The 15,750-nt window shown below is 34.5% G+C and overlaps 1 protein-coding gene across 6 annotated transcripts in view; it reads right to left on the reverse strand.

Moving 5' to 3' along the window:
* Positions 1–15,750, reverse strand: part of KANSL1L (KAT8 regulatory NSL complex subunit 1 like) — a 113,979-nt gene that overhangs the window by 98,011 nt on the left and 218 nt on the right. The window contains exon 1 of one of the 6 annotated variants that reach the window (XM_045198214.3): positions 15,727–15,747. The exons of 3 other annotated variants lie outside the window; for them this stretch is intronic. The gene's annotated coding sequence lies outside the window, so the exon portion shown is untranslated. Of the gene's footprint in view, positions 1–12,412; positions 12,447–15,726; positions 15,748–15,750 lie in introns of those variants that run through there. 2 more of the 6 variants (XM_053919032.2, XM_053919030.1) reach the window with 2 other exon arrangements.

Raw genomic sequence — 15,750 nt, forward strand, 5'->3', positions numbered from 1 at the left:
AAGTGGATCTAAGCAGTTCAAACAAGTGTTGTTCAAGGCTCAATTGTTCATCCCAAGATTCCATTTTTAAACATCTAGAGAGAGTCAAAAAATCCCAACCCTGAATCTGGGAATCATACTTTAAAATGTAACTCAATCCCATACTTTCAGCCAAAAGAACTATCTTTATAAAATATAATAAATTGCTCGAAACCTCCATTGCTCAATTTAAATTTTATAATCTCAATAGCATTAATAACAGTAACTAAAATATACTAAAAATGTAAGAAGATGTATGTGAACTGAATACAAATAAAAAAGTATGTAATTTTACAACTGTTAAAAATAACGTGATAGTGAAAACCCGCCTAATCTGCAATGTGCAATTTTTTCCTGAAAAAGCACCTGCAATAATGTTTTTCTTTTTCACAAATGGACAGTCATCAGTTATCATCATAGAAGCTGTTAATCCTGCCTGGAAAGTAGTGGGGACTGTTACAGATGACCTCTGAAGATTAATCCCCAAATTAAACAAATTCATTGTATTTTATCTAAAGAAAAAATATGAAACCATATATTCTGAAATACAGAAAATGTTAATTCAGTACCATTAAAAATTATGAAGACTGAATAGTGAAATAGAATTATCATTAACAATTATAAGTTTTGGAAGATACTTTGGAACTATAATACTCCATAATTTCATTTAAACACATATGATAGTTAATAGTCACTTAAATGGCCACACTCTCATTTTGTCTGTCCCCATACAATGTGCTAGCTGTAACTCTACACCTTTAATTCCTATGTCAAAACATAAAACCAAATACCAATTCTATGTAAAGATTAGTCAGATTGGTCAAAAGGAAAAAGAAGCACAAAAACGTCTATGCAATTAAAAAACACATATAGGGTTAAAAGCAAGTGATATACGAGGAAAAGATATCTACAACATATATAAAAAACAAAGAACTGGTATCCAGAATACAAAAAGAACTCCTACAAATGGGCAAAGAATAGAGCAGTCAGGCAGTTCACAGATGATGACATCCAAATAGTCATTAAACACAGACTCATCTCACAAGTAATGAAGGAAATGTAGATTCATAAAGCAAGAGACCAGTTTTCCAACCACGATTTTGAAAATAATATTTTGAGTCTGAACAAATCACAGGTGCACAAAAGAGCAGTGTTTTTAATAGCAAAACATTCTTTCAAGGCAATCTAGACATCTAACAATAAGAGAATGGATAATAAAACATGATGGAATACTATATAGCAGTTAAAAGAATGACCTAGATCTATATGGACAAACCTCAAAAACAGTATAAAGTTTTTAAAAAATGGTGCAGAATATATGTAGTATACCATACAAATAAAATACAAACCCAAAGCCACACCTATCATATAGGTACATGTGTGTCTGTCTGTTTGTTTAAAAATCTAACCAGAAAAATAATCACCAAGCTTGTAACAGTAGCTGCATCAACTAAGTTCCATGAAATAGAACTAACAGAGGTGGTTTAAAAGAAGTTAAATTTTAACTACAGAATTTTATTATTCAGGGCTGGAGGGAAGACTAAATACACAATGAACCAATGTTAATGGTTGTTCATTCTATGTGATTAAAAAAAAAACAGATGTTGCCTTTTCTATACTTTACCATATAATGTCTAAAAAAAGTAGAGATTTATGTATAATTCTCTTCCAAAGTTCTTATGTCTCAAAATGTATACACTTGTATATAATGCCTAAAAAGTAATAAATCTTATAGTAACAGGTTCTCATTTCTCCTAAATCCAAAAAAAAAAAAAAAAAAAAAGGAAAAGAAAAATAACCAGATTATCGGGCTATTATTACATATTTTACATTCTACTTTCATGAGATATATAAAATTAATTATAAAACAACCTATTGGCATTGGTAATTTTTTTTTCAACAGTCAACTGGACACTTAGCAACTCAATGACTGTATCTCTAATCTACAAACATTTATGACAGTATTTATATAACTATACTGCTCTTTAAGGGAACCTGCCTTAATCACTGTCCTTGTGGATTCATACTGAAAAGACACTATACTCTATCTCCTCCCTACCTACCTACTCCATCTCAAAATTTGTACAAAGTGCTAAGGGTATAATAACAGAGGCTAGTAGAAGGAGCAGAGGTGAAATATCATGAGGCAGTACAGTTGATGTTAGGCCCTGGATAAACTAAAGATAAGGAAAAAATTAAAATAAGAGGTAGATAAAATATACACAGGTTAATGGTTAAGAACTAGAGTTGGCAGCAAAAAGAGAAGGTAAAGGAATAAATGTAGATTGAGAGTCAGTCACTAAGGCATTTTATGGTAGAGAACTAGAATAAAACACACAGACACACACACAAAACGTCAAGATATCTAGGGCTTACTGGTATGATAGGAAGTTTTAAAAATGATTTTAATAATCCCCATCTCCTTGCATTCATTCCCTTATGTAATCCTCTCCTATGAACCCAGAATATGGACTAGATTTAATGACTTGCTTTTAGCAAAGAAAAAGCAGCAGAGGTGATGGGATGTCACTGCCGAGATTAGGTTACAAAGAGACTGTGGCTTCCATCTTGCCACCCTGTTATCAGAAATGCCAAGTGCCATGCTGTGAGCTGGAAAGACCTGCATAGCAAAGACCGTTGTCTCCAGCCAACAGATAGCAATGACCTAAGGCCTGTCAATAGGTGGATGAGCGATCTGAGAAGTCGATCCTTCCCCAGTCAAGCTTTCAGATGACTACAGCCAGAGTCAACACCTTGCCTGCAGCCTTGTGAGAAACCTTGAGCCAGAGGCACCCAGCCAAGCCATGCCTATAACTCTGTCCAGCAGAAAAATACTATAATCCATGACATTGTGGGGTAATTTGTTACGTAGCGATAGATAACAAACACAATTAGAAAAGAAGACTATTGGGTTCTAGTCTCCGGAAAGCCAACCCATATGGCAGTTCCTATTCTAGGATTTATGTGAAGTTCCTCTATATTCTATTCTCAAGTGTATCCTTATGAGAAATTGTAGCCTGAAAATCTCTCTATAGGAACTGATGAAAACAGTTATCCCTGTAAATTTTTTTTTAAAAAGGTCAATTATATTCATAGCTTTAATATAAAATGTAAGTGAATTTATTCTGATTATTTAAATATGTAATCACTGGGTATAAAAATGTTTCCTAACTGAATATTCTAAATTCTACCACTTCTGACAACCTCCATTTACATTTATCATTAATAGTTCTAAGGCTTGGATTTTACTATGTTGTTGACCACTAGATCGCCAGCATGAAAAACTCTACGACACATAGCAGATGCTCAATAAATAGCTGCTGAATAAATAAGTGGTTGCCATATACTTAGAAAAAAATCCAAAGTCATCCTTACCATGGCCTACAAAGTTCTACATTATCAGATCCTGGACTACTTCGCCTTCTGCAACTCTCTCCATAGGTTACTACACTTCAGAAACAACGACCCCTGTGCTATTCTTGAAACATGAAGAGCAAGTCCCTGCTTCACGGACTTTGTGCTTGCTATTTTCTCAACCTAGAAAAGTTTTTCCACAAAGAAGTCTGGCTCCCTCACTTCATTTATGTTTCTGCTCTACAGTAGCCTCATCAGAGTCCTTCCTTGACCAATATATTTAATACTTCGCCCCTCACTGCATGACTATCCATTCCCTTACACTGCTTTACAGTTCTCATGGCACTAGCTAACATTTTATTACATCCTAGGGAGGAATATAGCTTAAGGATAGACCTCTAGTTTGTTCAATTTCTAATCACCGGCACTAAAACAATGCCTGATACACAAAAATTGTCAGATATTTATTGACAAAATTGAAGAAACACACAAATCATGACTTTTAAAAGTGGCCAGGATTTAGTAATTAATAGTAAGCAATAACACATATTTCAATTACTATTTTTAAAACAAATGTTACAAACACAACAATATGTAAAACAGATATGTTACAAGCAACTGCGGCTTATTCCATAAATGCCAAGACCGGCCCAACATTAAAAAAGCAACCATTGAAATTCACCATATCAAAAAACTAAAAAAGAAAAAAAATATGATCCCAATAGATGAACTATTCTATGAAATCCAAAATCTATTCATGATTAGGGGGAAAAAAAACTTAGCAAATTAGGAAACAGAGGGATACTGCTAACCTGACAAAGAGTATCTACACAAAAGCATAAACATCACTACATAATTAATGATGAAAGACTGAACACTTCTACCCCAACACTGGGAATGAGGCAAAGTGTCTTTTTTTTACCACTATTTATCATCATACAGGAGATCCTAGCCAGTGGTATAGGAAAAGAAAAAAGAAATAAAAGGTATAAAGATTGGAAAGTAAAAATGAAACTGTGTCTACTCACAGATGACATGACTTTCAACATAGAAAATTCCAAGGAATTTACAAAAAAGCTCCTAGATCTAATGAGTTTACTAAGGTAACAGATATAAGGTCAAGATACAAAAATCACCTATATTTCTATATACTAGAAATGAAAACCTAGAAATAGAAAAATTTTTAAGTATTAATTCCATACTTTATTAAGTATTAATAGCTCCAAAATCATGAAACACTTAAGGAGTGTTTAACACTAACAAAATATGTCTATGATCTATATACTGAAAAAAATTTTTTAAATCAATGAATATCTAAATAAATGGAATGACACACTGTGTTCATGGATTAGGGTATTCAACATTGTTACAATGTTTACTCTTCCTAAAATGATGTATAGATTCAACACAATCTCACCAATCAAAATCTTGACGGGATTTTTTCCTGATATCAACATGTTGAAAAATGTATACGGAAAGGCAAAGGTACCAGAATAGCCAAAACAACAAAAACAAACCTGAAGTACTCATATTACCTATCAACTTACAACAGTCAAAATAGTGTGGCATTGGCAAAAGAATGAACACAGATCAGCTGGAGGAATGAGAACTCCAGAACCCACATACATGGTCAGTAGATTTTTAACAAAGATATAATGACAGTTCAATGTAGAAAGACTAAGTTTCCTGATGTTGTTGTTGTTATTGTTGTTGTTTTGAACAAATGGTTTTGGAACAATAGGATATCTGAATGCAACAACAACTACAACAACAACTAAAAAACACAACTGAGCCTTGAATGTACGCCTCATAACTTATATAAAAATGGTTACATCCACCACAATAGATTATAGACCTAACTGTAAAACTTACAACCATAAAACTTCTGGAAAAAGAAAACACATAAAACCTTTGTGATACTGAGTTAGGCAAAAAAAATTTTAAGATATGACACCAAAATTATTGGTGTCATAAAAGAAAAACATTATTCATAAAAGAAAACAATTTGACAATCTGAGTTCCTCAAAATTAAATACTAAATAAGATAAGCATTTAAAATTATCTTATAATAACTTTAACGTAACAATTGAGAGTACGACTCCTGGAAGTCAATAAGTTTACCATTAAGGTTAACTCTGAGTAATGGTTTCGACCATTATACACTTCTACATTGTAATTATTTTGAATCATGTATTATTTCATTTTATGTACAATGAACAACTGTTTGAAGGCAGAATGTGTAAGAATACTTATTTGAGAGCATAGAACAATAATAATTCTGCAAGATCACCCCAAGATGATCTCCATTATTTCCATAGAGCTGTGTTCCACATGATCACATTACTTTATAGCTCTTAATTAAAGCAGGAAATGAAGAACTAGCCAACATGGAATCATACAGGTTTGTCTATCTTTGGTAGGTGCTAGATTTTTTTTTAAGATTTTATTTATTTATTTTTTAGACAAGGGAGAAGAGGGGAGAAAGAGAGGGAGAGAAACATCAATGTGTGGTTGCCTCTCTTGCACCCCGTACTGGGGACCTGGCCCACAACCCAGGCAGGTGCCTTGACTGGGAATCGAACCAGCAACCTTTTGGTTCTCAGGCCAGTACTCAAGTCACTAGGCCACACCAGCCAATGAAGCTAGATTTTAATTCCCATTTAACATATATTCAATCTAAAACCCAACATTCAATAATTCAGTTAAAACCTATTAAACAATGTGTAATAGATACTATATTGGTTAACAAGATAGCAGTGAACATGAAATATAAGGTTTCTATTCTCATAGAGCTTACAATTTAGCAAATGTTAGATTTGGATAAATATTCAAATAAGAAAATATCAAGTAAATAAGGGTTCCATAGGATCCTTATGAAAATTAAACAAAGTAGAGTGACAGAACATGACTACATTAGGGTAAAAATTAATTTAGATTTATAGATGAAGGAAGGCCCCTGTTTGAGTGCCATCTGCCCTGAGACCCGAGATGACAAAAACAAGCCAGCCAAGATTTGTGGTAAGAGACTCCCAAGGAAGACAGACAACTAACAGAAAGCTTTCAGGCAGGAATAAAATTGATGTTTTTGTGGAATAAATGACAAATATGTCTAGAACATAATAGCCAAAGAAAGAGAGTAATAGGAAATAAGATCAAAGAGGTAGACAGACAGGTTAAGGCAGATAGGGCCCAAACCACAGACACTGTATGTAAATCAAAGGAAAGCCACTGAAGGTATCTGGATGAGGAACTAACATGATCTGATTTATATTTTTATTCAAAAAATAATTATGACTGTTCTGTAGATAAAAAATTGTATTGGAGAAAAAATGAAAACAGCTTCCGTGAGCAGCAACAGGGAGACCAGTTAGGAAGCTCCTGAAGTAATGGAAAGGAGAGATGGTAGTGGTGGTTTGGACTAGTGAGACGGTGGTAGACATGAAAATGGACAAATCCAGCATATGTTTCAAAGTAGAGCTGACAAAACTTTTGACTGCCAAGATTTTGTGGGGCTTAAGGAAAAGAAAGGAATCATGTATGACTCTTAGGTTTTTGCTTCAGCAAGTGAGTGGTCAGTGGTGCTCTATTTTGAAATGGAGCAGACTTGGGGAGACAGAAGGCTGAAGAAGAAAAAGTAAAAGTTCTGTTTGGGATATGTAGGCTTTGAAGTGCATATCAGCCATTCAAATAGAAGCAGCTGGGTAAACAAGTCTAGAGTTCAGGCAAGAAGTCATAATTATAGATATTATTTTGGGGAATCATTGGCATATAAATAGTATTTAAAGTCAAGGACTAGAAGAGTTTATCTAGAGAGAGACTATAGACAAAAAAGAGAAAGGACCTGAGGATCAAGCTCTGGGGTTAACTCATATTCATTTGATCAAAGGAGGAAGAGCTACAAAAATGGAAGAGCCTTATTAAAAGAAAAAAAAAAACCCTTAAAAAGTCTTTCTTTCAGTGAGGTAGAAGGAAATTTCAGAATATGGAACTGTTCAAAAGTAAATAAAGAAGATATGGACAGCTCTATGAAATGTAAGGTCAAATAAAATGAGGATAAAGAAGTGGCAAATGACATATTACTGTCTAAAAAAACTGTTGAAGAGTCTTTTTCTTTGTTAAAATTAGCGAAGAATTTTCCAGCTCCAGCCTGTACTAGCTTTCCATGTTGGGGAAGGGAAATTCCCAACACCCACCCCCACACCCTGCAAATTAGCCACCCTTTCCCACCTAGGTAGGGGTTAAAACTGAGACTCATCTAAATTCGCAGCCCAGGGGCACAAACTCTGTAAAAGACACACTTAATCATCAATCAGACTTTAGAACACTTCCCCTTCCCCTCACATCTTACTAAAGGCCTACTCACTGGAGTTCCTTTTACCCAGAACATCGTGTCTCCTCTGCTAACAAGAAATTACAAGTTATACTAAAAAACAAAAAATACAGTCTGAACATACAGAGGAAGCATCAGAATAAGATTCAGATATGGTAGAAATGTTGGAATTATTAGAGCATGAATTAAAACAAATAATAAATCATGATTAATTTGCTAAGGGCTCCAATGGAAAAAGGAGACAGCTTGCAAGAACTGATGCATGAGATAAGCAGAGGGATGGGAATTCTAAGAAAGAATCAAAAAGGAATGCTAGAGATCAGTAACACTGTAACTTAAAAGATAATGCCTTTGAATGGCTCATTTGTTGACCAGACAAGGCTGAGAAAAAACTCTTCAGAATGTATCAACAGAAAATTCTAAAGACAAAAAACAGAAAAAAAAGACTGAAAAAATAGACTATCCAAAAACTGTGGGACAAGTACAAAAGGTGTTAACCTTTTATGTAATGAGAGTACTAGCAGGTGAGAGAGAACAGAAGAAATACTTGAAGTAATAATGACTGAGAAGTTCTCCAAATTAATGTCAGATATCAAACCACAGATCAAGGAAGTTCAAAGTTCACCAAGCAAGATAAACACTAAGTAAGTAGCATATATCACTCCATAAATGAAACAAAGTATTAAAATGATATTCCATAAAAGTATATATAACAGAATACTTACAAAAAATGTTCTACTAAAAAGCATCATGTATTTTTCCCACTAGAGTGAAATTTGCATGCAGGCAGGATTTGCATGTTTTCATTCACTGCTGTATCCTAGACTATTGTTTGGTACATTGCAGGCATTTAACAAATATTTCTTCAATAAATGCCATCCAAAATAATAAAATTATTTTAACATTTCAAGAAAGGAGGTTCATTAGATATTGTGAAGGGAATCTTAAGGCTAGGAAACATTAGCATAGAACATCGTTGTCCAATATAAATATCACTTGAATTACATTTGTAATTTTAAATTTTCTACAAGACATTTTAAAAGTAAGAAGAAACATTAAATTAACTTTAATTTCATCAAACCCATCACATAAAATATTACTTCAGCATGTGCTCAACATAAAAATTTCTTGGTAGGATATTTTATGTTCTTCTATCTGTGCGCTATGTCTTCAAAATCTAGTATTTAGTTTATATTTGGCAAAAACCTAAATTGTACTAGTCACATTTCATGTTCTCAACTGTCACATGTGGTTAAGGAACTACTTACTATATTGGACAGTACACAGTATAAAGTATATGACCCCTCATATCCCCGCCAATTAAATAGGAATTAACCATTAACTAAAATACTTCTATCCCTGAAGTTCCTAGCCAAACATGTGGTTTAGTATTTTTAGACACCTGTAATACTTTAGGTTACAGAAAGAATATGGGAAAAGAAAATCCTCAAAGACCTTTCTAAGAAGCATCCTGATCTTATGACTGTTCAGTTTCTAATTATGCACATAATTGTGTTGGAGGGAAAAGTATTTGGATCTTAGCTAAATCTAAGAAATTTCTTTCTAGGTTCTAACATACTATCTTCTATTTATTCAAGCCACCACCATCATTTTTGGTAATTATTTATCTCATACACACCCAAGATACTCAGGCAAAATAGGTCTCTTCTCTAAAAGAAGTTACTCTAATGCTATGGGACTTCAAAAATCTGGAAAGGATGAAACTGAGAAAAAAATTAAATTCCTTTAACCACAACATACAGAAACTAAAATGTTAAGCTAACAGGATTTAAGAAGCAAAACCACAAGAAACCATATCAGTACCCTTTCAAAGCAAGCAACTTGGTAATTTTGATTATCTGTCAAGAGGTAACAGCTCTAGATAATGCAAAACAGAGTTACATTTCCTGGACATGAATTTAACTGTTATGTTTTACAACATAATTTTCAACTTAAATTCTAGTTTAACTAAAAATATATAAATAGCGATTCCTCAGCACATCTTCAGCCCAGAAATTTGGGGGTTGGCAAAAAAAAAAAAAAAAAACCACCCAAAAAACGGCCTTTTGTAAAACTGTTGCAGATAATCCACCAAGTAAATAACCCCCCAGTGAACAGTACAGATCTCAATTTCTACCCATTTTTCTTAGAGTCTCATTAAGAAGTACCAACCAGAGAGGAAATTTCGGCAAGGCAAGCCAAAGTTTATGCTTTAACTAACAAACATTTAAAAACTACAGAATCGAAACTTTTTTCTTTCTTTTAGGTTATATTGAATTTCATTACTATATACAGCCCTGGCCAGGTGGCTCAGTGGTTGGAGAGTTGTCCCATGCACTAATAGGTTATAGGCTCAATCCCTGGTTAGGGCACATGCTTAGGTTGTGGATTAAACCCCTGGTTGGGCCGTGTACAGGAGGCAACGGATTGATGTTTCTGTCTCACATTGATGTTTCTCTGTTTCTTTCTCTTTCTCTCTCTCTCTACCCACCAAAAATCAATAAACATATCCTCTGGTGAAGATTAAAAACTTTTTTTATTATATGTAACATCAAATTAATTCAGTAAAAAAATGGGGAGACTATAAAGTAAGCCTACAATAAACTAAAGAGGAAATTAGTTGTTCTGGCAGTATTACTACTACAAATAAAAAGCCTTTCCCTGTTGTCTAGAAAATGTTTTCATTAGTGACTATCTTTAAGATTTAAGATTTATAAATCATATATATTTATGAATTTAGCATTAATTAAATGCGATATTCTTGGACATGATACACAGTAAACATGTCATCCCTCAAAAGATATACATACATAGTGAGATAACTACCATGTCAATAATTAAAGTTGATCCTGACACTTAGTAATCAGGACTATACAAATTAATACATAGGTCAAGTATGCCAAATACTTTTTGACATACTTTCTAAAGAAAATAAAAAATTTGCCAATCTGGTCTACAGAGTTGAAACTGATAATCTAGAGTCTAGATGGTATAGATTAAGAACCACCTACTCAGCCATAAAAAGAATATTTTACCTTTTGTAACAGTATGGATGGACCTGGAGAACATTATACTAAGTGAAATAAACCAGTCAGAGAAAGACAAATACTATATAATTTCATTCATATGTGGAATGTAATGAACAAACTGAACTAACAAGGAAAATGGGGACAGACTCATAGATGGAGAGCAGGGTTGACAGCTCTGGAGGGGAGGGGAGATTAGTGGGTGGGAGGACTAAGCACAAAAGGACTCATGGGCATGGACAACAGGCTGGTGATTGCTGTGGGAAGGAGGGTATAGGAGACTAAATGGTAATGGAAAAAAAATACAATAAAGAATAAAAAAAACAAAAGAACCACCCTTCTTCCTGAGAAGGAACATTAGAAATTGAAGACCAAATCTGATTTCCCCTACCCTAAAATAGTGCTTCAGATTTGACTATGATTTATATTCTAGCATGTATAAGTATATTCCATTCAGTCCACGGAAAATATACTATCCCAACTACCCTTAAACATTAAATTTACTCTTTCAGCTGGAACCTGGATAATTCCAATTCTTTTAAAGGCAGAGCAGTAACACAAACTAGGAATAAAGTTATCACAAAGAAGGCAGATTCATCTGTAAGTTAAAAGAAAGTGAAAAGACTACCAAGGGCATTTTAAGAGATGAGAGAACCCTGAAGTAAGAATGAATATTAAATTACTTCCACACTTTCAACTTAAATATGTTTCAGATAGCATTGATTATAATAAAAGAGCGAGAAAAGGAAAAAAAGAAAAATTCTTTTAGCAAAACATGAGCAGCTCTTTCAAACATTACCAAAATATACAGGAACTCAATTTCTAATTTCTAATCTCATAAAGGGAAAATCCTATTAAAATAATACAAGTAATGAAAAAAAGTTTGCATTGGTAAAATTTTATTCCTCCACAAGCCAGGAATTAATGGAAGGTATGAATTCAAAATACAGCGTTGTTTTCAAGATTTATTTATGCCACATATGGGCATTCTCAATTTACAGCAGAAAACACTGCAGTAATTGGCATGACCAGGGTACAGTTACCTCAGTACTTTGTACTCAACGTTTATAGAAAAAACTTCTACTTTGAAAACTGTGCCTAAAAAAGGAATTCTCTTTGAAGACTAAAAGAATTTAATTAAAGATAAAGCTACTTGGGTGGTCATATAACACATCAAACAGATCATACTTCAAGCAGAATTATTATTACTCAGTTTTAAGTGCATGACTCATAAGAATATAAATGAAATGGCTTTTTTTTCCCTGTGTACATCAACTTGGAAGTATGTTTTTCTGTGTACATCAACTTGGAAGTACATTTAGAATTATACTATCACATTTGCTCAGTCTATAGATTTTGGCTCCAATTTAATTTTATGTGGTTAAAAACTGATTAGTGAATGATATACTAACAATTAAAAAATTTTAGTTACTTAAACAACATGCTTAAGAATCCTTGGTTGTACAGAACTAGAAACATACAATAAATAAAAAGTTCATTAAAAACATTAACAAAGCTTCGATATTATAAATGAATGCGTTTCCTCCCAATTATGCAATACTCAGAGAATTTTTACATCCATAGTTTCTAAAAACCTACGAATACTATCAAGCATTAAAAACTCCCATTATGAATTGTCTTCAGATTGTCGTTATAGACTCTCTAGAGGCAAATACAATATTACCATTTTCACTAACATTTGCTGGTAGTTTATTTATCCCACAAGATCAGGGAAGAAGTACAGCTCAGTGAAATCTCTCTCCGGGACCTTTAAAAGGAAAAAAAAAAATACAAATCTTTTGGAAATGATACAAGCTACCTTCCTTGCCTTTCTAAATGAAACATACTGAAAGTAAGGTCAGATTGTATTGATGACTCAGGGGACATCCATTATAATCCTTAATACAGTAAGGACTTTAAGGATAGAAGTATAAGAGATGACAGGCTTTAAAGTCAGTATATCGATTGCTAATTACCTACTAGCTGTCACTTCTGCTGTAAGCAAATTCATTCCTTGCTGTTTATAACTTGACAAACCTAATCAATAAATCAAACCTAATCCCAAAAACAATTCTAAAACCTGAAGGAAACAGCTTTCTCCTCCTTCAACTACATCTGATACTGTATAAACAAATGTAAAAGGGCATGAAGATAACTGAATAAATGAAATTATAAACAAAAATTACACATGACATAAGTTTTACATGGTAGACTAACGGCAGTAAAAGATGTTATAGGCAATAATTGGGGTGTTATCAAGAACAATTTGAATAATGAAACTAAGAAACGTTAGACAGTAGGTTTTTTTAAAGACAGAAAAGGCTACAAGTGAAACATTGATTGAAGTGAAATTCTTAAGTGAATTCCATACTAGACAGGTGAATGAATAAAGGAAATGAAATAATCTGAGTTATCATGATGAATGGTATCAAAGGTGGATGGAGCTCTTAGAAAATGCAGCAGTTGGCGCAATGGAAAGTCACTGGACCTTCTAGTAGATAAGTGTGGTGAGATCGGTGCCCTCCCGCCACACACTCACACATGCAAATGAAAACTTAAAGTAAGGATCAGTGAAAAAATAAAAAGGTATTCATAAATTAAGACACAAAAAGACAATTTCCTGAACTTCAAGAAGTCAAAAAGGTAAATATTAATAGATAATTAGCAAATATTTATTAAGTACCCACTATGTGATTTGCAGCATGTCAAATGTGAAATACATCCCTCTCCCTCAAGCTTACAATAAATTAGGAAAATAAATATATCATAGACATTAAGTAAAAAAAAAATTATGCAAATTAAAGCAAAGTTTTCACTTTAATGCTAATGCCAGATTATGAACAAAGCTATAATGCGAGGCCTTGTCATACACTATATGAGTAGGAATCAACAACGACATTCTGGACAGTCATTTGGTGATGTTACCAGACTTAAAACACACAGACTCCTTGACCCAGTAATTCTTCTTTTACAAATCTGAGGGAAAATTTTTTTCCAAGATTTATGTAAAAGGCAATTTACACTAGCAAAACATTAGAAACATCCCAAACATCTGCCAATAAAAAAAATAATTTAAATATGATAGTTACATGATGTATGTTAAGCAGTCAAAAATAATGTTTGCAAAGACTATTTAATGACACAAGGATGTTTATGAACTAAAGTTAGCTGCATGCTCCCATTTCTAGGAAAAATACACAAAATGTGTAGGAAAATATTTAAAGAGAAATACAAATTATTTGTATTTTTACTTGCACTCATCTTGATTTTCCAAATTATTTTGTAATAAGATTACGAGAAACCGATGTTTGAGAAGGCACGTAACACACACTCCAAAAAAAGTTAAAAAAAAAATCAATGTGAAAGAACTGTCCTGGATTAAGAGAAATTTCATGTATTAAAAAAAAAAAAAAAAAAGCCCTCCCCCAAGGGCTGGGAAAGAGAAGTAGTGACTGTCTAGATTAAACCTTTAAAACTATGAGGAAATGACGGCACCCTTGACACTGATCTCAATCAGTAAGTGGAAACTGAGGGAGATCAAGGATAACAGTTACAACAGATTTTGCAGATATTCAAATATATCCTATTTCATGATTCAGCGTTTATATTTTTCCGGTATGCTGGTTTTATAAAAAAAAAAAACAAAAACATTGACTTTTGTTATAAAACCATATTACATGGCAATTTTTTTATTTGTAGTGTTGGTAAAGATTATAAATCACTATTACTAACACAAGGCATTTGATTTCATAATAACCTCTTAAGGCAGGGACAATGCTATGCAACTATTTACAAGAGAAAACAGAGAACGGAGGAGACGTTGTGACTTGCCCAAGAAGGCAGCTAGTAACAACTGCAAACAGCAGAGACCACTCACTACTAAGCCTTTCTCAAGCAATCTACACTCCAGAACACCAGATTTTTCTCCACTATTAATTATTCTCAGAGCCACTTTCTCCTAGTCAAAAAAAACACTGCTGGTCTTGTCTGCAGTACTGTAAATATCTCACTCAGGTTTTTGTTAATCTGCCTCTTCCTGCATTTTGAAAACATTCCTACTGACCAAAATTCGACACGAAGTTAGGCAAACCGATTAAGGAAACAGGCAAGAAAGCTCTCCTCTTAAATCCCACCCCCCCGACTAAAGTTTGGGGAAAGCAAAAGGAATGTGCTTCCCATAACTTTAAAAAGAAAAAATACTCTCCCCAAGCAGGAAACAAACCAAACACTTAATTTTCTCGGAGTAAAAAAACATTACACGAACGTCCATCCAGTGCCTCCCCTCTTCGAGGTAAAACTATCTATAGTATTCCTTTCCAGTGGATTCTTTAATGACCCGAACATAGCCTTGTACTTCTTACTACGGAACCGCACTGAGCCTCAAATTTTTCAGCAACATCCGTCCCTTCTGCACAGCAAGAAGCTACACAAACTTACAAACATTATTCCTCGGTAATTCCCTAGATTTCCTACCTCCACCCCCATCTAATTCTAAAGATCAAATCAACGTTTGCCTGAAATAAAGTGTATAATAGACAAAACAAGGGGCACGACTAGCAGTGGACTCTCTCAGAATACCCCTAACCAGCATTTGCCACCACTGCACCCGCTGAGGCGCAGCAATCCAAGCAAGGGGTGGGCCCAGAAAGCCACGTGTTCAGCCTTCTGCGCACGCGCCACCAAAACAAAAGGAAGGCCTGCCAAGCCCCTCCCTTCCCCACGTGACTGCTCCTAGGTCCGCCCCCAACCTCTCCCTCCACCCCTTCCCTCCCCTCCCTTGAGCTACTGCCAGGGCTGTTAGGTTTAGCCGTTTAAATCTGGCTGTGGTCCGACCCCTGCCCTACAGCACAATCCTGTGCGGGACCCAGAGTCGCACAGCCCAGAGAATTCGAGGGGCAAGGGAGCTGCCGGCTGGTCACCTGGCCCGCAATCCAGCCAGTGGTCTTCTCCGCCCTCTCCTCCCCGCGCTGCCCCCCGGCCCCAGCAGAGGAGACCCACCCCCACTTAGCCCACCGCTGCGAC

Source organism: Desmodus rotundus, chromosome 2, assembly GCF_022682495.2.
Source record: "Desmodus rotundus isolate HL8 chromosome 2, HLdesRot8A.1, whole genome shotgun sequence".
NCBI classification, from domain to species: Eukaryota; Metazoa; Chordata; class Mammalia; order Chiroptera; family Phyllostomidae; genus Desmodus; species Desmodus rotundus.